Raw genomic sequence first — 6,750 nt, 5'->3', positions numbered from 1 at the left:
GAAGGCATGAATCGATCGGCAAGAACCCAAGTAACAAGACCTTGAACATCCTGGTACCAAAACAAAAAAAGACCCAAACTTCAACTATGTTTCCTTTTCTTTTCTTTTGACTTAAATTCGATTTCCAGAAACTTACTTGCAAATTCAAAGTATTGTCAGCTTCTGGCAACTTGAAAACAAGTTCTGGTTTTGCCTGCAAAGGGAAGGCTTTATGTTTCATCACATTCCCCCATTATACTAAAACAGATCAATATAATCCCTATAGAAAATATGAAAAGAAAGAGCCAAAAAAAGTGTACTTGAGGTCCATAAATATCAAAATAATTAGAGCTCTCCTTTTAAAACTATTTCGAATCCTTCTTCCCCAAGCAAATTAGTTTCCCTGAAATTCATTGTTACCGTTGCTAACTCCCAGAATGTGAAACTATGCGCCCCATTGCCTTTGGAGCCATATCCCTGATCATTTCCTTTCTTATGCTCTGTTACCAAAATTTTGAACAAACTAATAATCAAATCCACTGGGAAAGAAGAAAGTTTCCCGAGAAATTTGGTGTTAGAATACTTAGCATTACCTTCTAAAATTGCCTTTCTTCTCGTAGCGTAGGAAACTGGTTACAAAAATGAAGAAAGAGTTTACAGATAAGCAAGATTGTATAGAAAAGTAATGAGAAAAAAAGAAATAAAAAGAAAACTGATACATGCATCACAAGGTTCACATCAAAGGAAGAAGTAATAACTCTTCCAAATGATCCACTCGTCCAAGCTTTGGAAAAGAAGATCAGAACAGCAGCGCACTTGAGACGACTTTTTGAATGGGATCCTGATATTATTTGGTCGACATGTCTTCTGGAGATACAACCTTCTGTCTCTTATCTTTATAACGGTTCTTGAATCGCATCAATCCGATATCGGGAACTCAAGATATGGTCATTTTACTGAAGACGGTGCATGCAGGAAATCCTATACGGGATTAATACGTTATTTTGTAAATATTACGAATTTTCAATATTTATATTGATTATTTGTAATATAACTTAATATAGGATGATGCATTATCTTTTAGGATTAGATTTATTATTTTATTAGGAATTAAGGTTGGGTTAAAATATTATCTTTAGTTATTATTATTTTATTAGGAATTAGAGTTAAGACATGTTTAGTTTATTATTATTTTATTCATTAGTTATTTAGGACCTTTAGAACTCAGCCCCTATATAAAGGAGGCTTCATTATACTTTGTAAAGCAGATTTCTTTGATTAATAATACAACGAGAGTTCGTTTTTGCAAGTGCTGATTGCCTTGTGCCTTCGAAGCTTCTTCTCCTTGAGTTCTTTCAAGTTCTTGTGAGGGAGATTAATCTTCACACTCCAATTTGCCTTTTCATCGCGACTAGGAGGGTTGGTTAGAGCCATTTATCGTGTTTGCCTTTTCATTGCGACTAGGAGGGCTCGATAGGACACTTATCCATCTATTATCCACATATCTATCCACGCCATCAATCATCTTTACCGTTCACCTTCATAAGGGAGATCTTTTGATTTCTTTATTATCTTATTTCATCTTTCATTTATTTATCTTTTGTTTATTTTATTCTTATCGTGTTGTCTTGATTCCAGCACATAAAAGAACCCTACTTGCTACCGCCACCTTCCCCTATTCGTTCCCTTTGTTCTTAATCGAGTCTAGAGCTTTCTAGGTTTGATTCTTCAACAAGAGCAACGTTCATCAATCCGCCACCGCTTCCCTATCAATTGGTATCAGATTTGGGCCGATTCTTGGAAAGAAACAAGCAATCTTGCTTGTTCTTGCACACAAAATCGTCAAGGTACCCCAACGGAGCTAGTTCACAAAAGATTCAGCGTTTCAGGTTCTTTTTATTTAATTTTAATTTAGATTTAAATCCTTCTTGTTAGTTTGCTATTTTTTTTTCAAAAAAAAAAAAAAGGCAAAAAAACATAAAAAGAGCCAAAAAAAGCCAAAATTTCAAAAAATTTCAAACGAAGTTATTTAGGGCTGATTTTATCCATATATCATATTCATTCTAAGATTAAACCCCAGTTCAAATTTCACCCCAATTGGAGTTCATTGGAGCCTTCAAATACATCATTCAAGTTTCATCGGCAGATTCGGTTTAGAATTTGTCGAATTTCTTGAAAATGTTACAGGAGGAATTTCGTGGTGAAAATTTCCAGATTGAAAATTCATATATTGAAGATCATTCAAACAAAAAATCAGAATTTTTGGAGATCAACAACACCTTAGAACAAAGCGATCAAGAAAAACAGATTGTTTGAGGACTCACCGTTCAACAGAGTCTACTGGATACTACTGAAGGTATTTGGTTCTGAAATTTTACAGGTGGTTTCTTGACGCATCAAAAGACATTCAAGAATTTTTCATGAATTTTTTGACACCGGTAACCCCCTCAAAAACGTTGCTCAAATTGATCCAGCGTTTTCCAGGTTTCTGGGTTGGTTCTTTTTTTTTATTTGACTCTTAGTGCTTTAAGTTCTTTTGTTTTTCCTTGTTATTGTTCTTTTACATTATCTAACACATTATCTTCATTGTGTTAGTAGGACTAAAGAGTTTGCATACTTCTTCCTTCTTTGCATTCTCGTTCGCTTGGAGTCTAACCTTTGTTTGGCCTCTTAGAGCTTTTAGGTTTTTCTTATCGCCTTTGCTAGTAATCAAACTCCGATACGAACTGTGAAAGACTACTTGGTAAAGTGAGTTTTAAAGAGTACAAGATCGGCTTACTTGCCTCTCGTTGTGTTACTTTCTTGGAGTGACTTGTGAGGTTTCTTGCTTTGTTGAATTTATTTTATTTTTATTTTACTTTAAAATTTTCTTTTGAGTGTTATGATTTCAGAATGGGCGACACTAACAACAAGACACTTACGACTATCTTAGCCACACTTGCCCGACTCACGACTCAAGTTGAAAGATTTGATGAAATCGTGAGAGAACGACAAGAACCACAACTGAATCTACCAAACCATAATCCAAGACCAAACAATGTTGAACTTTTGGTACCCGAGAAAGAACAACCACGTTTCCAAGCACCCAAACTCTTTACAAAACCAAAGTTCATGATCCCGTCTTTCAAAGGAGACAACGATCCAGACAGGTACATCGAATGGGAAGGAAAAATTGATCTCATGTTCGCATACCATGACTGCCCCCAAGCTAAACAAGTTCACCTGATCACCATACAATTTGAAGGATATGCTCGAACTTGGTGGATGCAAACAAGGAAAAAGATCCAGAACTTCCAAATTCCAACAATCACTTCTTGGACCGACCTCAAACAAACCATGAGGAACCGATTCCTACCGACACATTATACACGAGAAGTTAAACAACGACTACACCGACTTCGACAAGGTAGAAGTTCAGTTGAAGATTACTACAAGGAGATGCAGTCCTTACTCAATAGGGCTAACATAACCGAAAAAGAAGAAGTCACCGTATCAAGATTCGTCGTCGGCTTAAACTCAAACATCACTGATCTTCTTGATCTACAAGGGTACGAAAACCTTGAAGATACACTAAAGAAAGCAATGACAATCGAAGCACAAATCCAAAGGAGATCTCGAATCAGTGAACATTACCAAGGTACTTCATCCTCTTACCAAGGTAATCCTTCAAATCCTTCCTCATCTTCTACTCCATCTTCTCTGAAAAAGCCAAGAGATGACAAACCTGACAATGAGAAAGAACGACCAACAAAGAATGACACACTTCTAGCCCCTAAAGATCAAATTTGTGAGGAGGTAGGGAAATCAAAAAAAGAAAAAGTTGAGAAAGAGGCAAAAGAAAAAGAGGTCACTAGTTACAAAAGCCAAAAGTATAATGACCCATGGGAGGTGAGTGAACCTAATTGTGAGAAGAAAAGAGTGACTCAAAATCTACGTGTGAGCACAAAAGAATTGAGAGAGAACCTTCTTTACAAACAACCTTTCATCCTTGTTCGCTTTAGAGAATCAATTGTTTCGATTTCTAACATTAACAAGGATTTGCCTAGTGTTTTCATCTTTGTTACAGGATTTTCGAGAAGTGTTAGGTGATCCACCTGACGGATTACCACTGGAAAAAGGAAAAAAACACCAAACCAATCTAATTCAAGGTTCCATCATACCTCGTCAAACATACAATCTCGAAGAAACCAAAGAGTTAGATTTGTTAAAAAAAGGCTACATCCATGAAAGCCTTAGTCGTAACGTCATCTTAATGACGAAACATGACTTGAACAACTCCACATGCTTTATAGTTCGTGCACAGGGAATCCATGTAAATGATGAGAAAGTAAAAGCAACACGAGACTGGACCACACCATCTTCCATCACCAAGAGTTGTCGAATAGTGCTAGGTGACCCTCCTGACGGGTTACCACCTGAAAGCCCTAATCACTATGCCATACCAATGAAGAGTCACGATTTACGAGAGTCCAAAGGTAAATATTTTATTACTCATTTTAATGACATTGTAACGTACTTCTTCTCCTTCTTACAAGGTAAGGCTCGTGAAGTTGTCATCCATACTAAACACAACTCCTTTAAGTGCGTAACATACCGAGGTAAGCAAAACACAGTAGACGATACACTACCACGAAGGTATACTCTTACCTATCAAACTCATACTTCTATTCCGAGAATTGAACATATCAAAGATGTATATCACGATAACTCGGATATTTCTGATATTTCTACCCATACATTTAAAAGTGCTTTTAATGAGCTTTATCTTGTATATGAGTTTCCTTGCCAACTAAACAGGTTATACAGTCCACAAATCTCCTCATGGGAATCATTAATTCATGAACCACACTTAGGAGACTTAAGGGATTACGTTAACAAACCAGTTGACATGGTTTTTAAACACTCATTCTCGCCACACACGAATAAAACCATGGAGAAATTATCTGAAATAATCATACAGAAAGCCAACAGTGACCGGCGCCATGTTGAAATTCAACCAAAACATCAGATTACAAGACTTGTATGCAAAAGAGGATTTCAAGACTACAAGAAATCAGTTCCTACAAAGAAGAAACCTCGACTAAAATGCATAAAGACACATCACGTTGATCCTGGTAAATGTTTCACAAGTTTTTATTTCAACACATCTAATTCTCTTTCTTTTGGATTTTCAGATTCGAGGACGAATCCTTTTGAGGAGTGGGGGAATGATACATGCACCAGAGTCCATAATACATGCTTCTTTGGACTAATGTTTCTACTCGAACCTATTAGAAGAAAAAAGTCTCGAAGATTCAAAGCATATCTATTCGGTAAGCATAATGTGAATGAATTATTAAACTATTCTAATGTTGCTCCCTTTAATGATTCAGATTCGAGGTCGAATCTTTTTGAAGAAAGGGAGGATGATACATGCATCACAAGGTTCACATCAAAGGAAGAAGTAATAACTCTTCCAAATGATCCACTCGTCCAAGCTTTGGAAAAGAAGATCAGAACAGCAGCGCACTTGAGACGACTTTTTGAATGGGATCCTGATATTATTTGGTCGACATGTCTTCTGGAGATACAACCGTATGTCTCTTATCTTTCTAACGGTTCTTGAATTGCATCAATCCGATATCGGGAACTCAAGATATGGTCATTTTACTGAAGAAGGTGCATGCAGGAAATCCTATACGGGATTAATACGTTATTTTGTAAATATTACGAATTTTCAATATTTATATTGATTATTTGTAATATAACTTAATATAGGATGATGCATTATCTTTTAGGATTAGATTTATAATTTTATTAGGAATTAAGGTTGGGTTAAAATATTATCTTTAGTTATTATTATTTTATTAGGAATTAGAGTTAAGACATGTTTAGTTTATTATTATTTTATTCATTAGTTATTTAGGACCTTTAGAACTCAGCCCCTATATAAAGGAGGCTTCATTATACTTTGTAAAGCATATTTCTTTGATTAATAATACAACGAGAGTTCGTTTTTGCAAGTGCTGATTGCCTTGTGCCTTCGAAGCTTCTTCTCCTTGAGTTCTTTCAAGTTCTTGTGAGGGAGATTAATCTTCACACTCCAATTTGCCTTTTCATCGCGACTAGGAGGGTTGGTTAGAGCCATTTATCGTGTTTGCCTTTTCATTGCGACTAGGAGGGCTCGATAGGACACTTATCCATCTATTATCCACATATCCATCCACGCCATCAATCATCTTTACCGTTCACCTTCATAAGGGAGATCTTTTGATTTCTTTATTATCTTATTTCATCTTTCATTTATTTATCTTTTGTTTATTTTATTCTTATCGTGTTGTCTTGATTCCAGCACATAAAAGAACCCTACTTGCTACCGCCACCTTCCCCTATTCGTTCCCTTTGTTCTTAATCGAGTCTAGAGCTTTCTAGGTTTGATTCTTCAACAAGAGCAACGTTCATCAATCCGCCACCGCTTCCCTATCAAAAACCAAAGGAATCAGCGGAATGGCGAGAAGTGGTTTGACTTCCATTGTCCATGTCGATCCTTGAATCTTTAGAACGAGGATTAAAGGAAGGGAATTAACTCATCTTCTTTTTGCTTATCTCCACAATGTTGTGGTTTTCCCCAAGCAAAGTCAGGACACCAAAGAATTTCTAGTATTTCGTTGAAATACCATCAAATTAAAAAGACGAGAAAGAGTACTGACCCCTTTGAAGCAAGCCAATTGGTCCTCCTTAGATGATTTTGGGTGCTTTTGTTTGGATTTTGGAGGGGTAGGGTTTGGGGAA

At 36.3% G+C, this 6,750-nt stretch overlaps 1 long non-coding RNA gene across 1 annotated transcript; it reads left to right on the top strand.

Annotated features, from left to right (window-relative positions):
• The first annotated feature begins 598 nt into the window (after positions 1–598).
• On the top strand, positions 599–6,540 carry LOC120155757. Its single transcript, XR_005518998.1, has 3 exons — positions 599–611; positions 728–729; positions 6,455–6,540. It is a non-coding gene; the product is annotated as an uncharacterized LOC120155757 (long non-coding RNA).
• Positions 6,541–6,750: the final 210 nt, after the last annotated feature.

The sequence above is a fragment of the Hibiscus syriacus genome, unplaced genomic scaffold (assembly GCF_006381635.1).
Source record: "Hibiscus syriacus cultivar Baekdansim isolate YM2019G1 unplaced genomic scaffold, ASM638163v2 tig00111207_pilon, whole genome shotgun sequence".
Lineage (NCBI taxonomy): Eukaryota > Viridiplantae > Streptophyta > Magnoliopsida > Malvales > Malvaceae > Hibiscus > Hibiscus syriacus.
This window is presented reverse-complemented; position numbering and strand designations above follow the sequence as displayed.